Source organism: Entelurus aequoreus, linkage group LG01, assembly GCF_033978785.1.
Source record: "Entelurus aequoreus isolate RoL-2023_Sb linkage group LG01, RoL_Eaeq_v1.1, whole genome shotgun sequence".
NCBI classification, from domain to species: Eukaryota; Metazoa; Chordata; class Actinopteri; order Syngnathiformes; family Syngnathidae; genus Entelurus; species Entelurus aequoreus.
In genome coordinates, this window is record NC_084731.1 from 102242725 (window position 1) to 102253831 (window position 11107).

Below are 11107 nucleotides of genomic sequence, written 5' to 3' on the forward strand. Positions count from 1 at the left end.
TGAAAACTATAATTTTACACCTAACCTAAATAATAAATATAACTCGTTTGAGGTGCTCACTTTGAGGTTTGTCACACCGCTGCCTCTCCACCTGGCTGTTATCTACCGCCCCCCTGGGCCCTATTCGGACTTCATCAGTGAATTCTCAGAGTTTGTTGCTGATCTAGTGACGCACGCCGACAATATAATCATAATGGGGGACTTTAATATCCATATGAAAACCCCATCGGACCCTCCATGCGTGGCGCTCCAGACTATAATTGATAGCTGTGGTCTTACACAAATAATAAATGAACCCACGCATCGCAACGGTAATACGATAGATCTAGTGCTTGTCAGGGGTGTCACCACCTCTAAAGTTACGATACTCCCGTACACTAAAGTAATGTCCGATCATTACCTTATAAAATTCGAAGTTCTGACTCATTGTCAACAAACTAATAATAATAATAATAATAACTACTATAGCAGCCGCAACATTAATGCTGCCACAACGACGACTCTTACTGACCTACTGCCTTCGGTAATGGCACCATTCCCAAATTATGTGGGCTCTATTGATAACCTCACTAACAACTTTAACGACGCCCTGCGCGACACCATTGATAGTGTAGCACCGCTAAAGCTAAAAAGGGCCCCTAAAAGGCGTACCCCATGGTTTACAGAAGAAACTAAAGCCCAGAAATTATCATGTAGAAAGCTGGAACGCAAATGGCGTGCGACTAAACTTGAGGTTTTCCATCAAGCATGGTGTGATAGTTTAATAACTTATAAACGCATGTTTACCTCAGCTAAAGCTAAATATTACTCAAATGTCATCCACCTCAACAAAAATGATCCTAAATTTTTGTTTAGTACAGTAGCATCGCTAACCCAACAAGGGACTCCTCCCAGTAGCTCCACCCACTCAGCAGATGACTTTTTGAATTTCTTTAATAAGAAAATTGAAGTCATTAGAAAAGAGATTAAAGACAATGCATCTCAGCTACAACTGGGTTCTATTAACACAAATACGACTGTATATACGACGGATACCGCCCTCCAAAATAGTTTCTCTCTCTTTGATGAAATAACATTGGAGGAATTGTCAAAATGTGTAAATGGGACAAAACAAACAACATGTTTACTTGACCCAATTCCTGGGAAACTTATCAAGGAGCTTTTTGTATTATTAGGTCCATCAGTGTTAAATATTATAAACTTATCACTTTCCTCTGGCACTGTTCCCCTAGCATTCAAAAAAGCGGTTATTCATCCTCTACTCAAAAGACCTAACCTCGATCCTGATCTCTTGGTAAACTACCGGCCGGTGTCCCACCTTCCGTTTATCTCGAAAATCCTCGAAAAAATTGTCGCACAGCAGCTAAATGAACACTTAGCGTCTAACAATCTCTGTGAACCTTTTCAATCCGGTTTCAGGGCAAATCACTCTACGGAGACAGCTCTCGCAAAAGTGACTAATGATCTATTGCTAACGATGGATTCTGATGCTTCATCTATGTTGCTGCTTCTTGATCTTAGCGCCGCTTTCGATACTGTTGATCATAATATTTTATTAGAGCGTATCAAAACGCGTATTGGGATGACAGACTTAGCCTTGTCTTGGTTTAACTCTTATCTTACTGACAGGATGCAGTGTGTCTCCCATAACAATGTGACCTCGGACTATGTTAAGGTAACGTGCGGAGTTCCCCAGGGTTCGGTTCTTGGCCCTGCACTCTTTAGTATTTACATGCTGCCGCTAGGTGACATCATACGCAAATACGGTGTTAGCTTTCACTGTTATGCTGATGACACCCAACTCTACATGCCCCTAAAGCTGACCAACACGCCGGATTGTAGTCAGCTGGAGGCGTGTCTTAATGAAATTAAACAATGGATGTCCGCTAACTTTTTGCAACTCAACGCTAAGAAAACGGAAATGCTGATTATCGGTCCTGCTCAACACCGACATCTATTTAATAATACCACCTTAACATTTGACAACCAAACAATTAAACAAGGCGACTCGGTAAAGAATCTGGGTATTATCTTCGACGTTTGAGTCACACATTAAGAGTGTTACTAAAACGGCCTTCTTTCATCTCTGTAATATTGCTAAAATTCGTTCCATTTTGTCCACAAGCGATGCTGAGATCATTATCCATGCGTTCGTTACATCTCGTCTCGATTACTGTAACGTTTTATTTTCGGGCCTCCCTATGTCTAGCATTAAAAGATTACAGATGGTACAAAATGCGGCTGCTAGACTTTTGACAAAAACAAGAAAGTTTGATCATATTACGCCTATACTGGCTCACTTGCACTGGCTTCCTGTGCACCTAAGATGCGACTTTAAGGTTTTACTACTTACGCATAAAATACTACACGGTCAAGCTCCTGCCTATCTTGCCGATTGTATTGTACCATATGTCCCGGCAAGAAATCTGCGTTCAAAGAACTCCGGCTTATTAGTGATTCCCAGAGCCCAAAAAAAGTCTGCGGGCTATAGAGCGTTTTCTATTCGGGCTCCAATATTATGGAATGCCCTCCCGGTAAAAGTTAGAGATGCTACCTCAGTAGAAGCATTTAAGTCTCATCTTAAAACTCATTTGTATACTCTAGCCTTTAAATAGACTCCCTTTTTAGACCCGTTGATCTGCCGTTTTTTTTCTTTTCTTTTCTACTCTGCTCCCAACCCGGGGTGGACCGCTAGCCTGTCCATCGGACGGGCACATCTCTACGCTGCTGACCCGTCTCCGCTCGGGATGGTTCCTGCTGGCCCCACTATGGACTGGACTTTCGCTGATGTGTTGGACTTTCACAATATTATGTCAGACCCACTCGACATCCATTGCTTTCGGTCTCCCCTAGAGGGGGGGTTACCCACATATGCGGTCCTCTCCAAGGTTTCTCATAGTCATTCACATTGACGTCCCACTGGGGTGAGTTTTCCTTGCCCGTATGTGGGCTCTGTACCGAGGATGTCGTTGTGGCTTGTACAGCCCTTTGAGACACTTGTGATTTAGGGCTATATAAATAAACATTGATTGATTGATTTAAGCACGATGCTATCACGTTAGCTGCGTAGCTAAAGTTCTTCACAGATGTATTGAGATAAAAGTCACTGTGAATGTCCATTTCGCGTTCTCGACTCTCATTTTCAAGAGGATATAGTATCCGAGGTGGTTTAAAATACAAATCCGTTATCCACAATAGAAAAAGGAGAAAGTGTGGAATCCAATGAACCCTTGTACCTAAATTACGGTCAGAGCGAAAAAAGATACGTCCTGCACTGCACGCCAGTCCTTCACTCTCACGTTCCTCATCCACGAATATTTCATCCTGGCTCAAATTAATGGGGTAATCGTCGCTTTCTCGGTCCGAATCGCTCTCGCTGCATTGTAAACAATGGGGAAATGTGAGGAGCCCTTCAGCCTGTGACGTCACGCTACTTCCGGTATAGGCAAGGCTTTTTTTTATCAGCAATCAAAAGTTGCGAACTTTATCGTCGATGTTCTCTACTATATCCTTTCAGCAAAAATATGGCAATATCGCGAAATGATCAAGTATGACACATAGAATGGATCTGCTATCCCCGTTTAAATAAAAAAAAATCATTTCAGTAGGCTTTTAACTTACAATGGCAGTCTTTTAGTGTTGTTTCAGTTTCACAAATTCCTCAGTAAATTCACCAAAACGTCACTGTGGGGTTATTAAGTCTGTTTAGCTGATTGGAGAGCCAGATTGCGCAGCCAGTGGGTCCATGACGATGACTTCTGTTTTGTTTGATCGCCTGTTTTACTGCCGTGTTACAGACACCGTTTGGAAACAATTACGGTGTGTAAATAAACATTTACAGAATATTTCTGTATAAATAACTAATTCACAGCGTACATATCTGCGACTTATCGTCAGGTGCGGCTAATATATGGAAACATTTTATCTAAAAAAAATTAGTGGGTGCGGCTTAAATATCGGTGCGCTCTATAGTCTGGAAAATACGCTACTATGGGCTATCTTTTCTGGACGATTTAGAAGTTATTGAGTCTATTTAGCTGATTGGAGAGCTAGCTTGTGCAGCTAGCGGGTTCATGACGATGACTTCTGTTTTGTTTGATCATCCGTTTTACTGCCGTGTTACAGACACCGTTTGGAAACAATTAAAGGTATGTAAATAAACATTTCAGTGTAAATAACTAATTTCATAATGTAAATATCTGCGACTTATATTCAGGTGCGGCTAATATATGGAAAATATTTTTTTCTTTTTTAAAATTGAGTGGGTGTTGCTTGTATATCGGCGCACTCTTCAGACTGGAAAATACAATAACTAATTTCAAGCAGTAGGTAATCAATAGACTAAAAATATGTAAATAAGTAAAAAGCGTGTTGCATTAAATGTAGCGCCTTAGCTAGCTGTGGGTAGAAGTTGAACCACACACAAAATATAAAAGCATAACAAAGCGGTATTTACTGGAGACCTGGTGTATTTTATTGTAGGTCCACTAATACAACTTTTCCACTACACAGGGGCCCGGGACTCACTTAAATATTAACACTAAATTAGTAATCCCACTCTGAGTTGTATTCATATTCAATAATTATATCTAATACCTACAGTTTAACAGGATGAATGATATGAAAACATATTCATCACAAAGATTATTATCAAGGCTTAGGTCAGACTGATTACAAAAATAAATGTGATGAAAAATACATTTACATACAATTACGCAGTGCTGAAGTAAATACATTTTAACTAAATGAATAATTAAAACAATTACGCAGTGCTGAAGTAAATTAATTTTAACTAAATGAATAATTAAAAAAAAGTATTTACTAAATTAAAGTGCAAATACAAACATAGCTTCAGCACTTTAGTCATCATTTTTCGGGGTCGCTGGAGCCTATCTCAGCTGCATCCGGGCGGAAGGCGGGGTACACCCTGGACAAGTCGCCACCTCATCGCAGAGCCAACACAGATAGATAGATAACATTCACACTCATATTGGTATGAGTTGTATCACTGTAGTAGAAGAAACAAGAAGGGAGGAGTAGAAGAAACAAGAAGGGAGGAGGTGTGGCCCTGTTTGTTGACTGTGAATTGAAATGTAGACCTGTGGAATGTATGACAGTGGTAATTGATGATTTATTTGAATGTGTAACTGTAGAGGTAGAAATAGAAAAGAAGAGAAATGTTATTGTTACGTGTATGTATAGGACACCTGGGTCTAAAGTAGAAGCATTTAATGATAGTTTGGAAGAATTATTGTGTAAGGTGAAGGAAAATAAAACATTTGTCATGTGTGGCGACTATAACATAGACCTGCTAAGCTCACCCAGAAATAAATCAACAAGAGACTTCTTGGATGTGGTATATAGTAGAGGGCTTTATCCATTGATCACCAAACCCAGTAGAATAACGACAAATTGTGCAACGTTAATTGATCACATCTTTATAAATGACATAAAAAATAATATAAAAAGTGGACTAGTAATTAATGATATAAGTGACCACTTACCTGTGTTTCTTACTTATGACTGTCCAATTGATAAAAAGAGGGAGGAAAAAACTCATAGATATGTAAGGAAAAGAACTGAAGAGGCAATAAATAGGTTTAGGAAGGACTTATTTGAAACAGACTGGAATGAGGTGTATGGGGGAGAAGCAAATGCTGCATATGAGGCTTTTCTTAATATATATTTATCATTGTATGAAAAGCATTGTCCGAATGTATGGAAACAAAGAGACAGCTACAATAAAAAGCCTTGGATTATAAAGGGACTACAGAATGCTTGTAAAAAGAAAAACAAACTTTATAGAGATTTCATAAAAGTAAAAACAAAGGATGCTGAAACAAAATATAAGGTTTACAAAAACAAATTGATAACAATAATGAGACAAGCAAAAAGAGAATATTATAATAATTTACTAGAAAAAAATAAAAACAATATCAAAGGAACTTGGAATATTCTGAACAAGGTAATAGGAAAAACATCTGGGCCTACAAACCCACCAAGCCATTTTATCAATGAGGATAATAAGATGATAACAAATATGAATGAAGTGGCAAACGGATTCAATTCTTTTTTTGTGAATGTTGGACCCAAATTGGCAGAGAGTATTGGAGAACATAAAGATATACAGAGTGGATGGAGAGGGGGAAGCAAAGTGCTACAGTCCATGCTTCTAGGAGATGTTAGTGAAAATGAAATTGTATCGGTGGTAACAAAACTGAAAAATAAGACATCAACAGACAGTGATGGTATAGACATGATAATTGTAAAAAAGACTATTGACTGTATCATCAAACCTCTTTGTTATATTTTTAATCTTTCTTTTCAAACAGGGACCTTTCCAAATAAAATGAAGGTAGCAAAGGTAATTCCACTCTTTAAAACGGGAGATAAACATAGATTCACTAATTACAGACCAGTGTCACTACTGTCACAATTTTCTAAAATAATTGAAAAAATATTTGTAAAAAAATTAGATAGTTTTATTGAAAAGAACATGCTGTTGAGTGAGAGCCAGTATGGATTCCGGACCAATAGATCCACTGCTTCAGCTGTAATGAATATAATTGAGGATATAGCAACAGCAACTGATAATAAGAAATACACTATAGGGGTATTTATCGATCTTAAAAAAGCATTTGATACTATAGATCATTCTATATTATTGTCCAAGTTGTATTCATTTGGTGTGAGAGGAGTAGTTTTAGACTGGCTAAGAAGTTATTTAGATAATAGACAAGAGTTTGTGGATTTTATGGGTAATACATCTGAACAAATGAGGATTGAATGTGGAATTCCACAAGGTTCGGTTTTGGGACCAAAATTGTTTATTTTATATATTAATGATATATGTGAGGTATCAAAGTTATTGAAATTTGTATTATTTGCGGACGACACCAACTTTTATAGTTCGGGACACGACTTAAAAGCATTATCAAAAATTATTGAACAGGAAATGATTAAACTTAAGAGATGGTTTGATGCCAATAAATTATCATTAAATGTAGAAAAAACAAAGTTCATGATTTTTTGTAAGAGGAAAAGGGAGGAAACGATCAAATTGTCAATAAATGGAATAGATATTGAAAGGGTTTCTGAACTTAGATTTTTAGGAGTGATACTGGATGACGGTCTGACATGGAAATCTCATATTGCACATCTGCGGAAAAAGATGTCTAAGAGTATTTTTATATTAAATAAGGTAAAATATGTGTTAGATTATAGGGCAATGCGTATATTGTATTGTGCACTTATATTGCCATATATCAACTACTGTGTGGAAGTGTGGGGGAACACATATAAGAGTAACATAAAGGCATTGTATCAACTACAGAAAAGAGCTATAAGGATTATTCATAAAGTAGATTACTTAGAACACACTAACATATTATTCATTAATTCAGGTTTATTGAAATTACAGGAGCTAGTAAAGTTACAGACATTATGTGTCATGTTTAAGGCTAAAAGCAAAACATTACCAGCAAATTTACAAAAAATGTTTGTCATCACTTCTGAGAATGAAGAGCATAGAAGAAAAGGTCATTTCCAACATCAGTATTCAAGGACAACTTTAAAACAAATGTGTATATCAGTGGTGGGGGTTAAACTATGGAATTCTCTTTATAATGAGATAAAAGATTGTAAAAATATATTCAAATTGAAAAAAATATATAAAGACAGAACAATAAAATCATATGGACAGCCATAAGTGTTTACATTTTGCTTTATATTTATTAATTTACTTGTTTTTTGCCTGGTTTTGTATCTGTTTTGTATCATCCTGTGAGGTGTACCTGTATATTACTTCTTTTGTATTTTTGTTCGGTTTGTACTTCATGAAGTTTTGCACTTGTGTTTTTTTTGTTTTGTTTTGTTTTGTTTTGTTTTCGTTATATTTGGATGTAATTGTTGGTTCACATATCATTAAGTAAGACTATGTATTATGTGAAGGGAGCAGGAAAATATAAGATTTTTCTTCATCCTGCTCCTTCTCAGGCATTGGTGTGTAACGGTGTAACTGAATAATTGTGGTATAATTGTCTATCAAAGATGCACATCAATGAAGGAGATAAATAAAAATGATGATGATGATGATGATGATATTCACACACTAGGGCCAATTTAGTGTTGCCAATCAACCTATCCCCAGGTGCTTGTCTTTGGAGGTGGGAGGAAGCCGGAGTACCCGGAGGGAACCCACACAGTCACAGGGAAGACATGCAAACTCCACACAGAAAGATCCCGAGCCCGGGATTGAACCCAGGACTACTCAGGACATTCGTACTGTGAGGCAGACGCACTAACCCCTCTGCCACCGTGCTGCATTAAGTCATTACATCATTTCTTTTTATATTTGTATTGCGGTCATTTTTTTTTTGTCTTTGTGATTTTATTTTAAGGTGTCTTTTTTTCTGCAAAAACATAAACAACACATCTGGTGAGGAAGGATTGATCGTTAAAAAAACAGTTTATAAATATTTTATATTTTTAAAGAAATTAGAAAATATGGGTAGAAAACTTTTCTTTTATTAAATTGAAAACGGACCTAAGATGACTGTAATCTCTAACACACTTTTTGAGTGGAAAATTGATTATTAGGGGAGGTTGTCTTTTAAGATGCAAATTAACGTCTCTACGCCCACCCCTGTACAATTTTGAAATATATACCCTAAAAATGAACATTTCCTTTTTTTTTAGACATGGTGAACAAAGTTGTTAGAATGTTTTTTGCACATTTACACACAAATGTACGTTCGCTCCCGTGAGGACATGAAGGTTACACCGACAGCAGTTGTTAAAGAAAGACAACACAAGTCAGAGGCATCCAAAATGGCCTGCAGGATGACGTATAAATGCACGTTTTGACACAACGGAATAATTTACCACCAATATTCAACATTAATGAGTCAGAAAAGAGGAAAATCATCAAAGGTTGTCTTTCATCACAAATTTCTTCTTCTATTAAAAATGTGTTCTTGGGTGTTCCAGTCGTTCAAATAGAGAGATAGGAAATATATTTTATAGAGTCCTGAAAGAAGTGGTTCATAAAAGTCATAGAGTCAGGGAACAAAGGAAATGGCTCTTAAAAATATCACGTTCCACATCTTGTGGAATTCAATCGGACCGTGCTGGTGTCTGCAGTGATCACTTTGTAAAATGTTTGTTTGAACATTTGATTTGTCTGAGAAACTTTCTGTGTTTCTCTACTATATTAGTAGTGTTTGAGAGCAGAACTAAACGTAAAGAAAGGACAATTAGTTTGTGTTCTTTTGTGGTTGCTATGCCTAAATACAACTAGAAGACCTGCTTGTGCAAATAAACTAATGTCATGTTAAGTCCTAGTTATAAATATTGTGATTGTTGCTCCAATCCACCCTATTTTCATTCTCCTTTTTTATAACAGAAACTAAAGGCTTTGTTGTTGTTGTGCAGGAAAGACAAGTGCTTTATTGGACACGGATGACCACATTATAGCGTCTTTGATGATATTTGTCAGCATCAAGAAAATATCCTTCATAGTATTAATAAAGTAGATGAATACATCTCTGAATCTTAATATCATTAGCAAACATGGCTGAACAACAGGGACATCTATAGCTAAATAATGAGACAAAATATCACGTTTACACACAAAAACAACTGCAGACATGAATTGTAGATGAGACTCATATTTGTAGCAGGAAATCAACTGCAAAGAAACTTTTTTCTCATTAGCGTCACGATCACAGCAGCACTCGTTATGTCAATCAAATACGTTACTTAGTGATGCACCAATGTCAAAGGAAGTGAGTATCAAGTCTTGGGTTAGGGTTAGGGTTAGGGGTTAGGGTTAGGGTTAGGGTTAGGGTTAGGGTTAGGGTTAGGGGTTAGGGTTAGGGTTAGGGTTAGGTTAGGGTTAGGGTTAGGGTTAGGGTAGGGTTAGGGTTAGGGTTAGGGGTTAGGGGTTAGGGTTAGGGTTAGGGTTAGGGTTGGGGTTGGGGTTGGGGTTGGGGTTGGGGTTAGGGTTAGGGTTAGGGTTAGGGTTAGAGTTAGGGTTAGGTTTAGAGTTAGGGTTAGGTTTGGGTTATGGTTATGGTTAGGGTTAGGGTTAGGGGTTAGGGTTAGGGTTAGGATTAAGTCTTGGTGATGATTAATGGTTTAAATCTTTTAAAAATATTTTTCTTAAGAGTGTAAAAAATACACTACATCCTATTGTAAATAGTTTTCCTTTTTCCTTTTATATTTGCCTTTTCAAAATACGTTCAAATCTGCACTGCTGCAGGTAAATATACAGTAGCCTAATGGGACTCTAGACCATCACCTGAAACCCAGAAGTACCTCCAGGTCACGTGATTGCAGTCCACCTATTGCTCAATGTAGCTCACACCGACTTCCTGTTCCTGTCCACAGCGCTAAGCCCTCTGGGTAATGTAGTATGTAAACATTTACTTCATGTATTGATATATGTAACATTTATATGTTCATATAAGGCAATTAAGAAAATATTTTTTTTGCAATGCTGACTTAGCAAAGCGGCAGCATTTCCATGTTAGAGATAATTTGTTGAAAGGACTAGTTGGTACAATCCCTGGGGACTCTGCATGGCAGGGGCGTCCTCCTCCCTGAGCCAGGCTTGCACCTGACCGCATACCTAAGTGAGGCTAGGTGACACTGCTGGGAGGCTTTTCCACCATTGGGACACATCTTCAGTTGTGTGCCCCAGCGTCACGGGGTGTTTCGGCCCGGCTTACCACAAGACACCCTCTGCTGAGGAAGGGCCCACCCCAGGGTGATCAAATCCCTGGGTGTGTGTGTCCCATTAGGTGTTAGCCTTAGCAGCCCAGCTGGTGTCACTCCTCCTCAACCACAACCAATGGCTCGTCCTCTCTGCTGTGTTGGCCAGCTCTTTAATGGCCTGTCTGTGAGCCTGCCCCCTGACTCCAACCTCCCTAAGGAGCTTTGCTGTTGTGCTAGCTACAAAGCCCCTACAGCCCACCTCCACTGGGCGCACCCTTACCCTCCAGCCTCTGTCCTGTGCCTCAGCTGCAAGGTTGGAGTACCGCAGCTTCTTGAAATTGAAGTGTGATGATAATCTCTCATTGTCTCTCATTTACGAACAAAAATGAAT